Source organism: Amphiprion ocellaris, chromosome 1, assembly GCF_022539595.1.
Source record: "Amphiprion ocellaris isolate individual 3 ecotype Okinawa chromosome 1, ASM2253959v1, whole genome shotgun sequence".
NCBI classification, from domain to species: domain Eukaryota; kingdom Metazoa; phylum Chordata; class Actinopteri; family Pomacentridae; genus Amphiprion; species Amphiprion ocellaris.
Window position 1 is genome coordinate 40,192,226 of NC_072766.1, and position 23,366 is coordinate 40,215,591.

The 23,366-nt window shown below is 38.4% G+C and overlaps 1 long non-coding RNA gene across 2 annotated transcripts in view; it reads left to right on the plus strand.

The window, feature by feature from the left end:
* The first annotated feature begins 11,602 nt into the window (after positions 1-11,602).
* Positions 11,603-23,366, plus strand: part of LOC118471752 (uncharacterized) — a 56,586-nt gene continuing 44,822 nt past the window's right edge. For both annotated transcript variants that reach the window (XR_008601252.1, XR_008601253.1), the window contains exons 1-2: positions 11,603-11,791; positions 17,639-17,710. This is a non-coding gene — a long non-coding RNA (uncharacterized LOC118471752). The remainder of the gene's footprint in view (positions 11,792-17,638; positions 17,711-23,366) is intronic.

The window sequence follows — 23,366 nt, forward strand, 5'->3', positions numbered from 1 at the left end:
GACGTTCAGGGACTTCTGGGCCGCCGTGCTATGACGACTCCATGCACGATGAAGTGGTACTCAATTGTAATGGAAAACGACCTAAACCGAGCCGAGCCGAGCCAAGTAGGTGCTAGTGGAAAAGCGCTATTTATCAGTCTGCGTTACTAGGGCTACGTACTGGCAAAATAAGCATCCTGACAGAATATATGATTTAGTATAGTGCATTTTTATAAGCACAGTGACATAGTGATTTTCTAATTTTAGAACAATTGCCATAGCATAAACAGTAGAATACACCATCAAATTTGTATAATTTGAGTTTTAAACAGTCTGTATATGTGATTCAGTATATTGCAGTTTCATAAGCTCAGTGATGTACTGCATTATTTAAAATGAGAGTGGGAATATATTGCAATTTTAAAATCTAACTTTATAAAAACTATCATCGTATACAGAATACACTAACATATTTATATCATTTGAGTTTAAAAAGAAAAACATGCAGTCAGAACAGTGAGATCTGCATTTGCATTTATCACTGTGATGCCTGTAATGTCCAGCATCATACAGAATCTATTTATACACTTGCCTGGCTCGTATAACTCTGCTTATGCTGCTCATTTTGTAATTAACGTGCCATGCTTAGCCATTTTATATCGCGCTGCACTTTTACTGCTTCTTATGGTTTGATGCTAAACAACATTCCACTGAATCTAATCAAATCTTATGTAAAAATCATGTAAGCCATTGATTAAAAATTGATGCAGAAACACTGTGATCCTCGAGTGCATCGATATTTTCTTGCAGCGCGTTTTTGTGCTGCTTCTGAATCTGTTTAGGAAGTTGTCAGCGTCTTTCCCAGCAACTACATTTTGTGTAATAAAATTCAGAGAATCCTCTATTTGACATTCATTCAGGAACTGAATGAAGCTGCTGCCTTCACTTCAGCCTCTTAAAGTAAAACAGTTACTGCACTGTCCTTTATGAACTATACGAAGGCTGCAAATTCCCTGTATCGACGCTCTCTTCTCATTTTATCAGGCAAATTCGGTATTTTGTGAGACTTTCATGGACTACAGGGACTCACAGTGACACCGTATTGGAAGAGCTTATTACTGAACTTATGACAGCTGAGGGAACGAAGGGCTGAAGGGACCAAAATTGGGGCAAAGCATTTTGTATAACACCGCGAAATAAAACAAAATGAGATCAAACTAACTCTTTTTTTTTTCGGGTAGAAGATGAGTTTACATCCAGCTGCAGAAGTCTCAATTGCCCTAAAACAGCCACTGTGAGCTTTTCCTGGTGGGCTCCACTAACTGAGATAAGGACATAATGTTGAAAATGGCTGACTTCCAAGAGATGAGCGGCGTAAGCTCCGAGCCAGAAGATGTGATTTAATGGGTAAGTGTGAAACTCGGGGAGTCACTCTCTCACAAGTCCGACGGTTGCACTCTAAGGACATCGAGGGAAACCGGACAGGATGGTTTTTGTCAAGCGATGGGAAAACAGACTTGATTTTTGATGTATTTTCCACAAAGCTGCTCTTGCATTTCGTTCCATTTCATCTCCTTTTACTGAGAATCTTTGGGCATTTTCATTATCAGATATTTCCCCATGAGCGGTGTTTTTCAGAAAGCACTGCTGGGACCCACAGGCATGTAACAGTAAAAAGGACTCGGGAGAGACACAGATGGAAACTATTCTCCAGGCTTGTAGGTACACAGCCCCAAAGCAGAGTAAATTATGCTAAATTAGTCCAACCTGCTGTGTCTGTAGCGTGACTGTTTGCCTCTGTGTGCGTTAGACTATTTGTCATTTGCACTGTTAAAACAGAAATTCAATCTGTTGTTTCAGTTCTCTTTTTTCCCTCAAACTGAGTCTTTATAAAGTGAGTGCTCTGAAGCCACAGGGTTTAATTAAGCCTTAGATGCATAAGTGGATCAAAAATGACCCAGTGAGGTTGCTTTCTTGCAAAATCTTTGTAATGAAAACTTTTTATCATTTCATATTCTAGATATTCCTCAAAAACATGTTTTTGATATAATTTCATTTAAATTTTTAAGCTACTTTTTATGCTTTTAAAGAAATTGTAGTATTTGTATTACTACCACAAGCTCTTTATCACTGATATACAAGAGGTGATGCACAGACTTGGAAGGATGGAGAGCAGCAACAGTTAGAAGAAAAGAGTGGAAAAATGTCAACAAAATGGATGTTGACATGTTTCTATTGCTGTTCTGTGTAGCATTCTTCTTTTTCAATCATCAGAATGTTAACAAGAAAAGCACTCAGAGAGCATAGTACGCCGCCAAGGCTGCTCAGTCGTTTTATGATTTCCGACAGATGAAATCTTAAAGTTTGATTTGTTTTGATTTTTGATTTGTAGTAGGATTGCAATCATGTGAGCAGGCCGCTGACGTAGTTTTCGTTTGTTGTCATGGTTACAGTGACTCTGTGCCGCTATCTCACAATGATCTAGAAATCTTTAACAAATCTGTGGATCCAGAAAATAAGCTGCATCACTGGCAGAATCTAATAAGGTGGTCCTTGTGTCATTTCTGACCTTCCCTGAAAATTTCATCCAAATCCGATAGTCCATTTTTGAGTAATGTTTCACATGGACAGACAGACAGATTCACAGATTCACAGACAAATGTACGCCGATCATCACATTACTCCGCCGTTCCTTGGCAGAGTAATAATTCCTTGCATTTCAAGAGTGTCCTATGCACCTTTAGTGCTCGGACCCCAATTATTTCTCTTAACCAAAATGACCAAGATGCCATAAAAACACATCGATTCCTATATGGGTAATTTTTTTTTAGTGTAGGGTCCCATCACTCGTGCATCTAAGGGTTGATGCAGGTGTTTGAATGAACATCAAATCTTTATTATCTTCAAATAAAATTGGTTGTTTGTCTCAGGGGTTTGCAGCTACAGAGTTTTTCCAGATCTTGTCCATCACCAAATATCTCCCGCTCTTGATCACAACATGCGAGTCTGAAGGGTATCCAGCCACAGCGAGGTAGAGAAACTTGTGTGAAGGGAGAACCTTGTCTTGTCAGCACTAGTAAAAGTATGCAGCTTTCTGAGAGTGCAGTGTCAATCACTGCGAGGCACAGCTGACAGGGTCAACCGATCCGTTATGCAGTATGTGCACTTTTCAGGCGGACCCAAGGGAGGTGCCAAGGGTAGCTTAAGAACAGCCTCGCCGTTCGCAAGACTACCAATGACCTCCAAATCTCATTTGCTGTTCCTATAGGATTCCACATATACTCTAAACACACAGAGCCTGGTGGGAGCTTAGCCTTCACCTGCAGTCAGCACAAACCATTGAATTGTTTTTGAAAGACTAAAAAATACATTGCAGTCTCTTATCAGGCATATTTAAGATATTTCTTGGGTCTTATTACCGGCTGTCTTAACACTTGACATCTGATCTTTATCTTCTTTTTTTTCGGTTAGAATTCATGAACTGGACCTTGGTGGACATTTGGCCTTGTATTTTCAAAGTGCATAGAAAATTGGTCTCATCACTAAAGCATGTGTGGTCAGCCAGCTCAGGTTATCCAGCAGGAATAGGGAAAAAAAATAGTGTTGTTTACTGACAGGAATTTTTGTTTGATTTTTTTCTCTTTCCTCTTTCTACTGTACAACCCAGTTTTCGGGCTTACAGTTACATTTAAGTGGGTCAACAACAAAAAAAGAGAGAGAAAAAAAGATAAAAGTTTGGGAACTCAAGTTACCAAAGGCTTAAAGCAACACACAGGCAGAGGAGGAAAGCAAACAGCTTACTCCCCTATCTTTCTCCACTCTCTCCCACACTGGATTAAAGGAAGATAGGGAAGTTGGGCATGGAAATGGAATGATTTATTTAAGACAGGTCGGTCCACCAGGAGTAAGCGCTGTCCCCGGGGATACCCTAGTTTCTGCCTCCTCTCCGTCTCCACCTCCCTCACTCACAGCCACCATTTCCATATGCATTTCAACAGGAAAGAAGCAATAAAGACGCAATATAGCCAACGACGTGACGCATCACGATGAATGTCTCTGCCATGTTGTTAGTCACTTTATTCGGACTTATTTACTGTCACCGTGATTTATTTTCTCATATTTCAGGTCTCTTTGTGCTCGTGTAGCTTAATGTGCTTCTAATTGAAATGAAGCCCATATGCATGTTCAGCCATAACATTAAAACCATTGACAGGTGAAGTGAGCAACACTGATTATGTTGTTAAAACCCATGACAGGATGGGATATATTAGGCGACACGTTAGCAATCAGCTCTTGAGGTGGAGGTTGTTAAAAACAGGAAAAATAGCTAATTTTGGTGACTCAAATGAAAGCAGACTTTGACAATAACCATAAGAGGGACAAATTAAAACAGATCATATTCAACATTACAACTTTGTGCAAAAAAAAAAAAAAAAAAAAAAATCAAAGTAAAAATGCATCTTTAACCCTCATGTCGTCCTGCGGGTCAAAATTGACCCGGTTTAAAGTTTGAAAATGTAGGGGAAAAAAATATTTTCACAGTGAAACTTCTGATGTCCACATTTTCAACATTTTTGGGAAATCTTTGAACATTTTTTGGTGGAAAAAAGAAATATTAAAAATGTTTCTTAAGAACATTTACCAAAAATCAACCAAAATCCAGCAAATATTTGAAGCGTCTCTTCCATCCAAAACATCAGGAAAAAGTCCAAGAAAAGTTTCTGATGCTCCCGATTATTAAGAAAGAAAGAATTACTATCTAAAAAAAAAGGAAGTTTCTCAATGCACATTTAGCATAATTGAAGTGGCAACTCATGTATTAACACTTTATATTGATTAGGGTTGTGTATTTGCCAAATCTGGCTATAAAATAAGTATAGTCACAGAAGATATGATTCAGTATATAGTGGTTTTGTAAGAAGAATGACAAATTTTTTAATCTAATTTTGGAAAATTTGACATAGCATAAACAATACACCACTATAAGTTTACAATTTGAGTGATAAAACATGTAAAAACAGTGGAATCTGCTTTGTATTTATCACAATCCTGTAATATCCAACATGAGAGAGAATTAAATAATTAGCGAGGAAAAGTAGTAAAATACACGGTACGCTAATTAGAAATGTATCTGTGATAGGCTACAATCAAACGTAATCTAGTGGAAAATATGGTTCCTGCAAAACGTAGCCAAGAAAAGAATGCAGTTTAGTTGTTTAGGACGCTCTTCAAACGCCATCAAAAATGACACCAACATCCAAATTAATGTCAGTGGCCTCTTTCAGCAGGATAATGCTCCTTGCCACGGTGTAAAGATTGCTCAGGAGGGTTCTGAGGAACATGACAAAGAGCTCAAGGTGTTGACTTGGCCTCCAAATCCCCCAGATTTCAAGCTAATCATGCATTTGGAGGCCCTGGAAAACAAATCCAAGCCATGAAGGCCCCACCTTGTAACTTCCAGGACTTTAAGGATCTGCTGCTAATGTTACTGTGCCAGAAACCTCAAGAGACCATCAGAGGTCTGTGAAGTCCAAATTTTGATGGATTAGAGTTGTTTTGGTAGCACAAGGAGGAGCTACACGCTGTTCGGCAGGTGGTTTTAATGTTTTGGCAGATATACTGGTGCTTAAATAGTCGCTAGCTGTGACATTTTGGAGGTAAAGGGAAAAATTCTGCACACACATGCTTATTTTCTTACTTACAGACGCTTCCGCTGAAACCAACAGGGCCACATACCCAGAAACTAGTTCTGCAAAGTGTACGCAGCTGTTAACTGACTCAAACTGGCAGTATCATTTGCATATACGCATTTAGCAAATGGCAATATGACATTTCGGTTTCCGTTTTACTGGGTGTGCTGCAGTTAACCAAATTTGAGGCTTTGGAAGCCGGGGACAACAGTAATTTCCATGTCAGACACATTGTATTGTTGCGTACTACAATGAGTTATTTTCATAAAACTGTCATCAAAATATCCAACCGAGCTGCTTTTTCAAAGGGAAAAAACAACTTAAAAGCAGATTTCACAAACCATTACAGTCATGGGCGGAGTGGCAGATTTATGAATATGAAGTCTTTTTTTTCTAAAGCGAAACACAAAACACCTGTGACTTAAACCCACCCAAAACACAAGGAGAGAACACAACAGCTGTAGAGTACGGTCTGTACAGCCTATAGGCATCAAAGTGGGTCTATTTCACTGCCAGATATGACTCTTTGATCTCAAATGACGACATAAACTTTTAATATTCAGCTCCACTGGCCTCACAGCTCTGAACACTGTGCTTCCACACATTCCACAGAGTTCATTTTTCATTTTTATTTCGTCACAAATGACCTCTTAGCAGAGGATTCTGGTGTCTATCTGTCCCACCAGAAGTGATGCCTTTGGTATTGTTATCGCTAATTCTTAATTGTATTAGAGATTTTGAGGAAATTGCAGACAGCTGTTAATTGGTTTATGTTTCATATCTCAGAGATAGGTTGTCCTCTCATTCAGTCAGGACTGTTTCACTGTAGAGGATCTTCTTTCCCTACACATACTATATATTGTTACGCCTGCTTGCAAAACCCTTTTTTAACCCTCGTGTCGTCCTGCGGGTCAAAATTGACCTGTTTTAAAGTTTGAAAATGTGGGGGGAAAAAAATTATTTTCACAGTGAAACTTCTGATGTCCACATTTTTGGGAAGACTGAACATTTTTTGGTGGAAAAAAAAGAAATGTTAAAAATATTTCTTTTAAGAACATTCATAAAAAAAAATCAACCAAAATCCAGCAAATTTTGCCAGATTTTGGTTGATTTTTATGTGAATGTTCTTAAAGAAAATATTAGAAGTTTTACTGATATATATGGAATCACTTTAGATATTTTTAGGATTTTTTTGGAAGACTTTTGCAAATTTTTTGAAAATATTTACAATAATTTTCTTGCCAAATGTGGGGGATTTTTAAAAAATTATACTTTTAAGGGAAATTTTTAAGGAATTATTGGAATTTTCTTCCTGAAGGTTTTGCAAATATTCCAAAATTTGGGGGATTTTTTTGCAGAATTTTTGGATTTTTTTTTCAGACAAGGAAACAATATTTTTTGGTGCCTGTAAATGAGGACAACCGGAGGGTTAAGTCTGATGTAATTGAATCAACATGGAAACCATGGCATAGTAGCAGATATGTGCTATTTACTTGTTCCTGGCTGGAATTTTAAAGGCCGACGCTAAAACTCCTGCAGGTCTAGAGGGAAGTTTGCAGCCCTTTGCTCTCTGCTTAGCTTTGCTTGTTGCTGGACTGGTAGCGTGTTATTTTAGAGGATTTTTTAGCAGAACGGAGATGATGATGATGAGAGCAGCGAGACCTGAACTACAACAGCAAAGTCGTGAGCCGCAAAACTACAACAACAAGTTGGAGACGAAGCCGAAGGGAGGCCAGGTGGTAATTATCTGCTAGTTCATCGCTGCACCCGACCTCCTTCACCGTTACACAAATTAACGCGACCCAATGAAATAACATTGATTACAGCAGCTTTAAAGACACAGCTGTACAGACAAGAACACCCCAATTATCACCTGAGTGACACGGGAAGAATTTCCTCGAAACTCGAGGCAGAAACGACTGAACGGTTACAATATTTGCCACAACCAGTGAAGCTGCCGAACTGCAAGACTTAGCACAGCGGGATTTAACTGCTGGCAACCTCAGCTCTCTCCGTTGCACAGCGTTTCCTTGGTTTAAACGTTAAACCCAAGGCTTTGCTAATGAGCAATTAACAATGCATAAACAGTGTGTAGACTGCTAGTAGGGTTTTACATGCAGATAATGTCCTTTTGAAAGATGTCAAAGACAGCCAGGAGGTAAGAAAATCCGCAGACTCACAACGGAACTGATAAACAGCAGGCACTTTACTAAACAGGAGAGGTAGAAAGAGAAACTTTTTGGGAGTATAGAGCTATTGTAGTCTTAAAATGTGTACTCAGACACTAAAATAATGGCCACCCGTTGCAAAGTAAAGGCTATAATTTTCAAACCCAGTTAAAACTTCATTTCTTTTTGTACTTGAGAACTAAATGTATTATCATTGCATGCAGAGAAACTTTATTTGAAGCTTCTTTTTTCCTTCTTTTATCGCAGGGAAGACATGTTGAGCCCACACCCAGTAGCTTCTCAGCACAGCAACAGTCTTTTCCTCAAAGCCAGTGAGCTGCTTCACAGCTAGGGAGTCAGAGCTGCACTCAAATCCATTTGTGGTGTTCTTTATTGATTCATTTTCCAAAATTTTGCAGCCGTTTCTCCTTGACAAGCTTGTTCTTTTTGTTTTTTTGTCCTAGCAGAGCAGCTTGGATTTTTGCCCTGATTGCAGCTAGGTTCATGCCAGGTCGGTGACATTTTGCAGCTACTTGGTTTACCAGTTAACACGAGGAGAATTTACCCCTGTCCTCACATCTGAGCTATGACACACCTTTGACATTATTATCAGCGGCTGCAAGACATCCTTTTCGCTTTTATGCGAAGACTCGGGATCTGACTCATGTGCGCCACAGTAAAAATTCAGTTTCAAGCTCATCAAATGGTAAATACGGCCAGGCTCACATCAGTTCAAACAGAATCCGCAATAGTTCATATAGGTTCTGGCTTGATTTTCTCCTCTATGGAACCAATCAGAAACTCTCCCACCATCTATGCCCAATTACACCCCCAAAAAGTATGAGTCAACTGCAGCACCTAACACAGAGCTGCCTTCCTAAATCTGCATTAAAAGCTCTAGCAACCACATCACTATGCGAGTGCCGAGCCGTCCGTTTGAGCTGCATGCTGACTCATAGCTGCAGAGCAAGTAGAGCTGCAGCGAGGAGGGAGGGCAAAGTGGAAATTTTGCACAAGAATCTAATCTGGCATGAAATTTTTTTTCCAAGCACAATGAATTCTCCACACCGAAATGTTCTAAATTTTGCATAATTGTGATTTTAATTTGCATCAGTGACAGAATAAACAAGGAATCTGAGCACATTTCTGCGATACACAGACAAAAGAACAGAAAAAATGTTGTTAAGGGACTCAAGGAGAGTTGCATGAAGACATCTACTGTGTCAAGTAGATGTTTCCACAATGGCTGTACCAAGAGACACCTGAAGGATGGACTGAGTGGACTCAAATCTCATTCATTCTTATGGCGTGGCATTGAAGTGAACATGCAATGAGATTCTCAAGAAGGAAAAGCAGCTATTGAAGAATCCATCGCAGACAGATGACAAATAGAAATGTATTTTTAAAGGTGGCACAGTCTGAATGGATCGTAAGACATTCCAATTAATAAAAATAATAATCATAAGTACCAACTGAGTGATATGATTGCCGTGTTGTCGTTATTTCTTTTCTTTTTGTAACATTCGTGTTCTTAAGTGGAGTTATTTCGTTGCATTTTGAAATTCTGCTATTTCCCAATGTTTTATCTATAAAGAGCAGCAGGTTTAAACAATCTGTTTTGACTGTTTCCACCCTGAAGAGGTGCCAGTCAGGTCACTAATATGCATGACTAAATAAAGGCTTGTGATACATCTCCTCTCGTCGCTATGACTAAGAGCACCTGAAGAACGTTCTCTTCGCTGTGATCACTTTTTCATCTTCAAGAGCACCTCAAGGCTTCCTGGATTCAAAGCAAGCCGAACACTGTGAGCACTAGGTCTCTCCTTTTGTCCTACAACCGAAAAAGAACTGAGGTTTCATACCAGGGCCAATTCATTCAGCATAATTGCCTAATAATTTTCAAGAAGTTTCCCTGGTGAAAAATGTAATTTGCCACTCTTTTTTCCCCACAGAAACAGACAGTTTTCAGTTCTAATTAAGAAATTGCTCATGTAATGTGCAGAGTTGTTTAGCCAAAATACCAGCCGGTGAGCCAGTTCAGTTTTCAGTAAATTTTTTCAGGTCTATACTGCGTCAGTGTCGGCCAAAAAGTTACAGAAAACTTGCAGCACAGAAATGCCAAAGATGTGTCAGAAATTAATCAGAAAATGAGCCTCCTTGACATAGGTCTTCCACAACAGAGCAGCGACAACTTCCTTTTTCAACCGGAAAAATGTCCCACCCCGTACGCACAATGAAACAAAAAATAAAGTAAAATAATAAATAATAAAGTCCAATATAGTTAGAATAACTATAGGTGATCGTATGAACCATCCTGTTATGTTAATTTCTCAGGAAAAGCAATGATGTTCCAGGCAGTGTTGTAGTACTCGAGATCGGTCTCGGGCTCGAGACCACATTTTGAAGATCTCGGTCTTGTCTCGCACTCGACCACATTTTTACTCGGTCTTGTCTCGGTCTCGGGCACAGAAGACTTGGGATTTTTACTGCTAGACCAGCCGAGACCATGGCTTCACCGACAGCACTGAACTACCTCTCAACTGTCTCATTTGTTCAGTAACAGCTTTGTTGTGATTGGATGCAAAACTCCCTGCCTCCAATGTAACCAATAACTTCAGTGATTTTTAATTTGGATGATTTTTACGGGCTGTGACCTGTCACCTGCCCCGCCCCTCTTCACACGTACTCCGCTACAGTTAATGCGGGAGGCGGAAGAAGGAGGCTGCTCCCTGGGAAAGATGTCAGCTAACTCTGCTGTAATAAAGTTTGGCTTTTCTAACTATAAACAGTAGTGATGGCGAGATGAAGCTTCATGAAGCATTGAGGCTTTCCATCCAATTGGTTCACTCATGGTTCGAAGCTTCATGGTGCTTCATTTGCTCTACTGCGCCATCAACTGGACAAATAAAAGTAAAACAGGCAGAGTGCCTATAATGACACACGAGCTTTGCTATGTGAAGCTTTGAATTGTGCTTAAATGATAATGCCAATAAACAAGTAATATACTTAATATAGTGTCTGCTTTTCCTGATAGCAGGAATAGAGGGGGAAATGGAAACAAATTGGAGAGAGATTTGAGATTTGTAGCTTGACTGCTTGATTGATGTCAGGTTCTGACTTTCTGTAAAATGCTTAGATACTTTTATTGTAATAAGGGCTATATAAATAAAATTTATTGTGCTTTTGCTACTTGTTGTTTTGTGACTGTGCATGTGGTACCAGTGACAACCTGTAAAACAAAAGTAGGGACAACATTTTATTTGTTTTTATTCAAAAACATCAATTTTTCCACAGTGCTGGGATTCAGGCAGCTTCTTTTTTGGGACAATATTTCTCTAGCTCCTTGGAACACAACAGACACTTCACCTTTTAAAATACCAGAGAAAAAATTAGAACAAGCGGTGTGTGGTGTTGTCGCAGTTATTCATATTACACTTCACTTGTTATGTGCCTACTTTATTAGGAGAAATCAGGTCAAAGTGTTCCCAGACAGGGGAGAATCTTCTCTTTCTGGCTGGTTCTATTAAAAAAAAAAGTCTCAGACCAATTGAATGCAAAGATACAGCAGGTAAAAATCCAACAAATGTGAACGGGGAATCCATTGAGTTTCGCTGCCCCTTATATTTTGAATTGCACGTCAAACCTTCGAACCACTTCCTGAACCAGTCACGCGGTACGACCAGCTTGCGAGGCTTCGAACGTCATCATTTTTGGCTCCTCCCCTAAATGAAGCATGCCTCGATACGCGCTTCGTGGATACGCCCCCTCCATTACTCGACACACGCCTCGAAGCCTCGGCACGTCTCGTAACATCGCTAATAAACAGTTTATCTGTAAATCAACGTCAAAAAGAAAACCCAGCGCTATATGCAAATTCTGCAACGCAACGCTCACTGAGGCGGCTGGAACCACATCGAACTTTTACCGACACTTGGAGAGGAAGCATAAAGAAAGGTAAGCTAACGCTACATGGCGCTAGCGAAGTGAGCAAGATAAATTTAGCAAGCTGTAGTTTGTGAATATATATATATATATATATATATGTGTGTGTGTGTGTGTACATGTATATATATATATAGGGAAAAGGCATGTGGTAGTGTTTTACGTTGGCCTTGCGCTTCTCATAAACGATAAAGAGACAGGCTACATGACGCTTTGTTTATGTTCCATCAATGTTAGCTAATGTTAGCTCTGACATAGCGGCACATACCGCGGTACCGCTGCTCACTTGGATGAGAGCTACTGATGTGACAGAGGAGTGGCCACTTCAAATTATGCACCCCGTCTATGAAAAAGTTCCATCTCACCTATGCAACTTGGCCTGGCAATGTACACACTCAATTTTAGTGCCAATTTTTAGAATTAAAACACACAATTGCATAATAACTGTGTAACTTAAATATAAGTTAAAATAAATATGTGTATAAGTAGAGGGCGCATTATAATGAGACCCCATCGTGCACGTTTAGGTCACAAAATGTTGCAGTCTATCATGCTTCTAAAATGCAACCAAACTCTACTTTAAACTCACTTCCTATGATGTAATTTTTAAGGGCCATGTTGTTTGTAGTGTTTATAAACGACCCTTTCATGTGTTTATCCTTGGTGGTGAGCTTTGAATAACAGTATTTCGCCTCAGCAGTTTGTCAGGGAAATACTTGTAGTTTGGCCTTTCAGTGTCTGACCTCTTTGAAGATACATTGACGTTATATTTCACTGCATTTTAGGTGCTGATATTTGGCATTGTTTTTTCTTTCTATTTTATGGAATAGTGGTTCCAGGTTTTATCTTTTACAATAATACACCTTTTAAAAAAAAAGAAATTCACCCAAGTTCAGTTGTATCTGATTTATCAAACAAGAAATATTTGTGGTGTAATAGAAATAAAGAGGCCACTATTCTAGATTAAGATATGTTGTAGAAAATTGTACATATTTGTGCATGGCTTGATATTGTTTTGAAAACAAGACAAAAATGAAGACGCAAGTATTAAATATTTGTTTGATACGTTCCATATTGAATGGTTGTTTGTCGTTGCAGACAAGAGTATTACAGGCAACATTACACTTGCCTAAAAACTACATTGAATAAGTACTGAATAAAATGGTTAAGTTAAATTTAATACGGTCTCTGTCTCGACTTGGTCTCGCTTTGTCTTGGTCTCGGTCTTGACTCGGTCTCGCTTTGTCTTGGTCTCGACTCGGTCTCGACTCGGTCTAGCTTTGTCTTCGTCTCGGTCTTGGCCCAGTCTCGACCCCTCAAAGTCTTGGCCTTGTCTCGGTCTCGATACACTGTGGTCTCGGCCATGTCTTGGTCTCGATTTAGGTGGTCTCGACTACAACACTAGTTCCAGGGTCATGTTAAATTATCTAAAAATGGCAGAAACCCAAAAAAATCCCAATAAACATTGTTTATCTCATATCTCATTACAAACTCCATTAATAACCATCTCTGTCCATATTGAGTGCAGTGATGTTCTCTACCTCTCACAGGTTGTGGTTCAAGGATAATTCACTCGTTCTTTTATTTGAAAAAATACATGTTCAAGTTTTTTTAAAAATGTACTTTGGAAAGACCTACATAAAAAATATAATAGTTTTCCATGACATTGATTTTAAATTTTTTTTTAAATTTTACATTTAGATTTTTTTGCTTTTTATGGAGTGATGATAAATTAACAACTCTAACGTTCAGTGTCAAATTGACCTCCTGACTTAAAATCAAGACAAATGAGGATTTGTATTGAAAGTAAACTTTATTTAAGCTCTGTTTCTGAACCAGAAGCATGTGAAATGAATCGTTTTCATTTTATATGTTGAATTTTCCAACTGAAAAAATAATTGTAACATTTAAAAAAAAAAAAAAATTATACTTTAAAATGGGTAAGTTTGACCTGAAATGCAACAGGAGGGTTAAAGTAAAATTTTGCTTTTTGAAGTTTTTACATGCAAAATCACATCAAAATTTTTAAGATTAAGCACAGTTATCAAAAAATAAAAAAAAGATCCTGGCGACCACTGTTGCTCTGGCCATAGCTACAAACCTAAAACTCAAGAGAATGGCAGCTGTACACAAAAATCTAACATTTTTACTCAAAAAACACCTGCAGAAAAACAACTTGAACACCTTAGCTTGATGAAATCCTTATCCTGAAACATAAACCAGACAAAATTTAATGTATTATCCCTTCAATTAGCACATATATGTTTAGCAGACCAAATTTTAAATCATAAATTTGCTTGGTCCAGCTTTACTTGGGAGCATTTCAGGTGACTGTGTCCCCTTGCTGTGCTGAATATTTGCTCAGATGCTGCAGTTGAAGTGCTTATGCAGTAAGATTTATGGGCAATAACAGATATTTTACCCATTTTTGTCACAAATTTGTTGTAACGAATAGCGCATACACATTCGTCCCTGTTGGCTGGCTCATGTTTATCACTGGATCTGAACCCAGAATATTCCCAAGCAGAGGCAGAGGCATTTCTCTCTTCAAGTGTCCTGTATTCCCACTGAGGCTTGCAGTCTTTCTTAGCTCAGCCTCCTGCCTGTTCCACCAGTGGCTTAGAGTGACTATAAAAAGAATTCACTCCACTTGGATGTTTTTTTTCCCGTTTTTGCTTTTCAATATCGAATCATGGTGGATACAATTTGGCTTTTCTGAGAAGAATTTACAAAAAATATTCTTTCAAGTTTAATTGAAAACGGACATTTACAACATAATGCTAATTATTTAAAAATCTAAAATGTAAAATGAGTGATTGCAGAAGTATTCACCTCCTTTTAAGTGACTAATTCAAGAACACTTGATGAAAAGGATATTGAAAAGCATATTTCAGGAGATGGATAAAAGAAAATATTTAAGTTACCGAATGTCCCTTGGAGTCGGGTTAAATCCATCATTATGAAATGAAGGAATATGGAACATGAATAAATCTGACTAGAGCAGGATGTCCTTTAAAACTGAGTGACTGTACCAGAAAGAGATTAGTGATGGAGGCAGCATAATGATGTCAAGCATGGCGGAAACAGTGCCATGATGTGAAACATGGTTTTGGTAGAATCATGATGTGAAGCACGGTGGTGGCAGCATCGTGATGTGAAGCATGGTGGTGGCAGCATCATGATGTAAAGCATGGTGGTGGCAGCATCATGATGTGAAGCATGGAGGTGGCAGCATCATGATCTGAAGCATCGTGGTGGTAGCATCATGATGTGAAGCATGGAGGTGGCAGCATCATGATCTGAAGCATGGTGGTGGTAGCATCATGATGTGAAGCATGGTGGTGGCAGCATCATGATGTAAAGCATGGTGGTGGCAGCATCATGATGTAAAGCATGGTGGTGGCAGCATCATGATGTGAAGCATGGAGGTGGCAGCATCATGATCTGAAGCATCGTGGTGGTAGCATCATGATGTGAAGCATGGAGGTGGCAGCATCATGATCTGAAGCATGGTGGTGGTAGCATCATGATGTGAAGCATGGTGGTGGCAGCATCATGACATGAAGCATGGTGGTGGCAGCATCATGATTTGAAGCATGGTGGTGGTAGCATCATGATGTAAAGCATGGTGGTGGCAGCATCATGATGTGAAGCATGGTGGTGGCAGCATCATGATGTAAAGCATTGTGATGGTGGCATCATGATGTAAAGCATGGTGGTGACAACATCATGATGTGAAGCATGGTGGTGGCAGCATCATGACATGAAGCATGGAGGTGGCAGCATCATGATGTAAAGCATGGTGGTGGCAGCATTGTGAGCAGCAGGCCCTGGAAGGCTTGTAAAGGTAGAGGGTAAAATGAACTCAGCAATTCAAATGCAGAGAAATCCTTGAGGACAAACTGATGCAGTCTAAAGAGAAATGCCACTTGGGAGATTTCCTTTCAGGCAAGAAAATGACCCGAAGCAAACAGCCAAAGCTCCACAGAAATGTTTAAAGACAACAAGGTGAATGTTCTGGAGTGGCCAAGTCAGAGTCCAGACCTCAATCCAACTGAGAGTTTGTAGCTGGACTTGAAAAGGAAGCTTCACTCTAGATCCCTGTGTAACCTTTTGCAAGGAAGATTGAGGTGAGATTGCAGCAGCATCCCTATTCAGACCTATTCACACAGGCTCAGTGCTGCAGCTAGAGGTGGATGTACTAAATACTGATGTGAAGGGGGTGAAAACCTATGAAATCAGTCATGTAATGCTTTAAATTTTTAATCAATTGGCATTACTTCGACATGTAAGAGTCATATTTTTGTAAATTTGTGTCAAAAAAGGTAAATTAACTTGACGATAATGACATTTTTTTAAAGAATTCAAAGAGAAAATCTTCCAAGGGAGGTGAAAACTTTTAATAGACACCGTATATCTTCATTCACTTCTTTCAGGTGGTGCGTGATGCGCCTGACAATCCATCAAATTAAAAGTGTCGCTTTGATTGAGGATCGTTCTTTATTGCCGGCATTGAAAATCATACCTTCCAGAGTTCTGTAGCGCGCCATGATATCACCCCAACCTAACGACTGTTTCACTTCCTTCAGATGCACACACAGTCCCAAAATACACACTCTGGATAAATACTATGTGGGAACCATCTGCCCCCAAAAATAGAATCTAATTTGATGCAATCTCTCAAGTGCCAATCAGTCTTACCAGCAAAGTGCCTGTACAGAGTTTTCCGTTAACATCAAACGTCCTCTCATTCCACACCAAGAGTTTCCTACCACTTGCTGAGTTTCCAATCTTTGCACTCTTACCCGCTACGCTAAGTGAGCACCGCCTCGCCGGGAAAAGAAGCCTGTAGGGTGTGTGTCAGTGTGTGTGTGTACACGTTGGGGGTGCATTTGTTTGTGTTGCACATGAGGGAGCATGCTCTCTTTCTCAAAAAGACCTCACAGTTTAATGGAATTGTGCGCGGTGAATGTGAGACGAGACCAAGAAATGAGCCATAAGCAACCCCACGGGTATCACTTTTCCTTTCACTGAGCTGTGTGTGGAGATGAGACCGAATACGAACGCAACGCACCGCTTTTGTGAAAGGCCACTGAAGCGAGAACCTCCTCATTTTCTTTAAAAAAAAAACATATATAGATTACAGTGAGTAGGGGATCACAATCATGGCTCGACATAAAAGATCTTTGTGCCATAAGTGCTGTTCCATATGAAGGAGATAATGGATCCTGCATGCTCGTTTTAACAACAATTACTGTCATACACTCACTGGGGGAAAAAAAAGAAGGTTGGACCCCCTTTTGCCTTCAGAACTGTCATAACCCTGTAAAGCCAGACCCATCAAAAAATACCCATAAAATGTTTTTTTTTTTGGAACTGAGATGGTTATTAACCCTTTTAACGAAATACGCAAAAATTCAATCTTTTTGGGTTTTTTTGGCTCTATTTGTCATTTTCAGTCTTTTTTTTATTGTTTTTTATTCACGTTTTGTCATTTTCAGTCTCTTTTTGTTGTTTTTTGTCTCAATTTTAGTCATTTTCAATGTTTTGATTTTTTGTGACATTTTTGGTCATTTTCAGTCTATTTTTGTTGATTTTTGTCATTTTCAATATTTTTTGTTTTGTCTATTTTTTGGTCATTTTCAGTCTTTTTGTTTTTTGTCAAATTTTTGTCATATTCAATCTGTTGTTTTTTCTTCATTTTCAGTCTCTTTTTGTTGTTTTTTTGGCAATTGTCTTGTCATTTCAAATCTCTGTTGTTTTTTGTCTAATATTTTGTCATTTTCTATCTCTTTTTTGTTTTTTTATCTCATTTTTTGTTGACCAAAAAGAACATAAAGGCTCGTCTTACTTTTGCAGACAAACACCTGAATGATCCCCAAGAGTTCTGGGAGAATATCCTCCGGAATGATGGACAGAACATTTTGGAAGGTATGTGTCTCGTTACATCTGAAAGTAACACAGCATTTCAGAAGAGGAACTTCATACTAACAGTCAAACATGGTGGACATTGTTGACAGCTTTGACTTGAATTTTTTTTCCATTAACATTTAAATTTTAAGCCTGTTTTTTTTGTGATTTTACTATTTATTATCAGTAATTTAACAAAACAAGATAGGGAATATCTCTCAAATTAAAGTAACTCTTTTTTTTTAATTACACCTAATAGCTGTTGAAAATGGTTGTTTTTCAGTGTAGTTTGGATGTCTTCAGTATTGTTGTATGATGTATGAAATAGCATAAAGAAAAACTCCTGAATGAGTGATGTCCTTCAGATTATTTACTTGTGCTGTACATTAGTTACTGGCGATGTATTTTGCATCAGAATCTTCTTCACCTTCATTTTCTGAAAAGCATAATGTTCTTTTGAAATCATCATAACTCGGCTCTTTAGATATCCAACGTGCTGTCGCTTCTGAGACTTTTACACATGGAGATTGAGTCTATTGTTGACTCTGTAATTTCACAACCAGACTGTCATCACTCCACTAACAGTAATGCCTCCCAAAAGGACTGTTGATTAGTCCATTAGCGGAGCTGCAATTACTATTGTACCTGCAGTCATTTGCTGCTGAAATGAGAAATCAGCCCTCACAGGCTCTCACAGATATCATCTCTCTTAGATATTCACTGCGGTTCAGCAGTTGTTTTGCGATGAACTGTTTGATTTAAGTTTGTAATTTAATTTCGTGATGCACAAACTTCCCCTTGACCCGGCTGATATATTTCTCCTCCAGTTTGTGATTTCTTTTGTCACCAGAAATGACTGAGAGGAAGGAGGGCATGAACTTATTACTTTCAATCAAAGGTGGGTGTAAAGAAATAATTGTCTCACCAGTGCGTTTTTGAGCACAGGGGGGAAGTCTGTGATTGTGGCCGAGCCCCTCACTAAGATGCCTAGTGGCCACATAGTATTATTACTGTTTACTATATTACTATTAAAGACACTGTCGCTGTAGAAGAGGGTTTCTTTGTCTCTGTTATTGTGAATTTTCTCCTTGTATTTTGGTGCAAAATGGCTGCAGCGAACCCCGAAACTCACTACGATGACAGTTTTTAATATTTGGCTGCTTTTTTCATCATGCACAAACAGATCCACATAAACTCACTGGTCATTTTATTAGGTACACCTGGTCAAGTGCTTGTATGCACAAACAGCTAATCAGCCAATCACGTGGATGCATTTAGACTTGTAGACGTGGTCAAGACAACCTGCTGAAGTTCAAACCGAGCATCAGAATGGAGAAGAAAGGGGATTTAAAAGATCAAAAATATTAATATTTTACAGACATTACTTGAAAGAAAAATTACCTATATGAAGGACTGTAATATGATAAAATATTTTTGATATAGTTTTTTTCAGATTTTTCCTGTTTTGTTTAATTACAGGTAATATCTACAATTTTAAAAAAATAAATTAATTTTTTTTAAATTTATATATATATATATATATATATATATATATATATATATTAATTGACAGTAAAATTAAAAAAGCTCAAAACTGAACTTAATGTCCAGATCAAAAATCTGTATTTTCCAATATAGGATTTTTTTCTTTAACATTTGTCTGTGAAATTACACTATTTATACTGTATTTAGTATGTTTCTCATTAATTGAAATAAGAATTACCTATATGAAGAACTGAAATATGGTAAATTATTTTTGAAACTGTTTTTTTTTTTTTAAAGATTTCTTCCTGCTTTATTAAATTACAGGTAATATCTACTAAAATTATTAAAAAGTATTAATTGACTAAAATAAAAAGTCTAAAAACTGAACATAATGTCCACATAAAAAAATCTGTATTTTCACACATAGGTTTTTTTTTACAGCATTTGACTGTGAAAGTACACTATTTATACTGTATTTAAAAGATCAAAAATATTACTCTTTTACAGGTGTTTCCCAGTAAATGAAAAAATAATCATCTGTATGAAGGACTGAAATATGGTAAATTATTTTTGAAACATTTTCCTATTTTTGTACAGATTTTTTCTGCTTTATTAAATAATGACAGGTAATATCTAGTAATTTTTTTTAAAGCATTAACTGACTGTAATATAAGAAAGGCTCAAAACTGAACATAATGTCCACATTAAAAATCTATTTTCACAAATAGGAATTTATTCTTTTACAACATTTGACAGTGAAATTACACTACTTAGACTGTATTTAAAATATTAAAAGTATTATTATTTTACCGATATTTCCCATTATTTGAAAGAACAATTATCTGTATGAAGGACTGAAATATGGTAAATGATTTTTTTAATATTTAGTGAATATAAAAAAAAGTGTTAACTGACTGTGAAATTTAAAAAAAAGGCTCAAAGCTGAACATAATGTCTACATTAAAAATCTGTATTTTCACAAAGAGGAATTTGTTGAATTATGTGTGGCCATAAAATTTCAGTTATATCCACAACAATTATTATTTCACAGGCTTTGTGGTTTGTTTTTTTTAAACATAGCATTCCACTGTTTTTAAATGTATTTTTTCAAGCCTCTTCCTATCTGATTTTCAGTTTTTTTTCACAGTGTATGGAAAATCACATAACAATCCCTCTCTATTTTACAGTAAAAGTAGAAGCATAGAAGGATTTTACTTATTGGACTTTTATGGTGGAAACGGTTTGTGGTACACAGTGATTCATCCAGTTTATGTCCCTACAGACAACAGAAAAAATACAGTTTTGCTGTGTACACTATTTCTTCAAAGTAAGGAACTAGTGCTGCTGCTGCAAGGCTTTTTTTTCTTACAAACGATGATTCAGAGCAGGAAAAACGGCTATCAAACGGCAGGAGCAGAAGGTCCGGTCTGGCTCTGAAGGTCACGGGGTTAGCTGACACCGAGGTCAGTAAACTTGGGAAATTTTCAAGAACTTTCAAAGCTTCTTCCGGTGCAGTTGCACGAAGTGTCAGATGCTGTGATGAAACCGGCTCTCACGAGGAAAGACGGCCCCAGGAGAGGAAGAACAACAGGCACCTCTATCGCAGAGGTTAAGATCTTCAGAGTTAGCAGTCTCTGAAATTGCCAATTAACGGAACCTCGGGTTGGAGCCAACATCCGAGCTTCCCGGAGACACTTTTCAACGTCGACTGTTTGGAGGAGACTGGGAGAATCAGGCCCTCGTGGTGGAGAATTTAAGACGGCACTTAACCAGCATGTTTACTACAAGATTCTGTAATAAGTACAGCAAAGAGCTCGGAAAACGTCCTTCAAGACCCTTAAAAAAGCAATCTAGGAGACATCAACAACAAGCTTTTTACTTACTACGTCATTTCCTAGTTGTTATTTCTTAATTTTTACTCTGCCAAGGAACGCGGTGGAATTATGTGACGAGCGGCATCAGTTTGACCATCTGTTTGTCTGTCTGTCTGTCTGTGGGCAACATTACTCAAAAATGGACTAATGGATTTGGATGAAACTTTCAGGGAAGGTCAGAAATGACACAAGGACCAAGTGTTTAGATTTAGGTAGTGATGCGGCTTATAGTCTGGATCCACGGGTTTGTTAAAGACTTCTGCGTCATTGCGAGATAGCGGCATGGTGTCACTGTAACCATGACAACAAGTGAACACTACATCAGTGGCCTGCTCACATGATTGCAATCCTACTACAAATCCACCGCTGCGGACTTATCAGGACTTATCCGTCGGAAATTATACAAGGAACAGTTGATTAAATTGTGGGGGTGTTTCTGAGTCCCATCACTTCCCACCGCCCGCTACCGGGATTAATAAAGCATCTATCTTTATATTTAGGTTCACGCAATTCCTTTTGTAGTAGTTCGGCATCACCTTTTGGTAATTTTACATCTTCTTATGTCCTAGTTTGGTTGTTTTTCATCATTTTGCGGTTGTTTTGTGCCGTACTTTGGTCATTTTATGTCTTCATGAGTTCATTTGGCATCTCGTTTTGGCTGCTTTATATCCTTTTGTGGTAGTTAAGCATCTCATTTTGGTTGTGTTTCTGTCATTTTGTGGTCTTGGTGTGACGTGGTCATTTTACGTGTTTTCTACTTGACAGTTTAGTTGTTTTTCATCATTTTGTGGTTGTTTTGTGCCATACTTTGGTCATTTAATGTCTCTATGAGTTAATTTGATGTCTCATTTTGGGTGTTTTATATCCTTTTGTGGTGGTTTGGCATCACGTTTTGGTTGTTTCACGTCATTTTGTGATAAAATTTTGGCAGTGATGCGGCTTTTCTGTATCAGTGCGAGATAGCGACGCAGTGTCACTGTAACTATGACGAGTGAGCACTACTTCAGGTGCCTGCTGATGATCACATGATTGTGTACCTACTCAAATTGACCGCTGCGGACCTATCGGTACTTATATGTGGGAAATGATACAAGGAACAATTGATTAAATTGTGGGGGTGTTTCGGAGTTCCATCAATTCCCGCCACCAGCTACATATTTAGGTAACGCGATTCGTTATCCGTACATAACGTACACATGCATAACACACACCTGTGCTCAGCGCAAAGTCATATTAGCTATTTCATCCATTGGAAATGATACAGCAACTGAGCAGCCTTGATGGAATACTGTGCTCTTGGAGTGCTTGTCTTGTTTTGTCTTTAGTATTGTTTTGCATCCAAACAGGGGGCAGAAAAGGCCACGGCCGGCCCTCAAATCTCACTGGAACCCCTGATAGGTCCTGCAACTACGAAGGGTAAGTGAAAGCAGCAATGATGACGTCCATTAACATCACAGAGAGCATTCAAAAAAAAAAACAAGCTGCATTCAAAATTTCATACATTTTCTTCATATTTTAATCATACACAGCTGCCCTTACGAATATGGACTATTTCTTGCAGTGTGCATACAACGGTAACATACTACTTTGTCATAATATGGCACTTTTAAGTTTGACAATTGTAGTCTGTAGTGTGAAATAAGTTGTTATCAGATATGACTTATGAGGATTGTGGTGCCGGTTTGCACAAGAAACTAGAAAAGCACTCAGAGAGCGCAGTTCTCCACTACAGCAGCGTTGTGTCATTTCTGACCTTCGCTGAAAAGTTCATCCAAATCCGTCTGTTTTTGAGTAATGTTGTGAACAGACAGACAGACAGAAACCAATGCCGACAGTCACATAACTCTGCTGCGTTCCTTGGCAGAGTAATAAAGGCTTACCACTGTGCAATTTCTTAACTCTCATATTGGTATATTTTATAACTAGGTTTTGTACAAAAACAGCATAATAGATGAACTGAAATTCTGTTCTGTTTTTTGGTTTTTATGCTCTAGAGGTTTCCCTTCTTCTATAATGTAAAATGATCTAATAACACAGAGTTGAATGGGAGTAGGTGTTTCCCAACTTTTGGTGCCAGAAAGAGCCGCTGTTGCCAACTTTTAACCAGAAATAATTGATCTGTCAAGAATTGATGAGGAAACACCACCAAATCTTCTGAGCCAAAGTCCCAGAATGAGAGAAAAAGTGCAGCAGATAAAAGAATAATCCTTTAGAAAGGCATCGTGGCAGAACTTCAGTTTCATCATGAACTAGACAGAACTTCAGTTCTATCATTAATAGAACTCTGGCTGCTCCCAAGACACGTGTTTTCTGCCAAA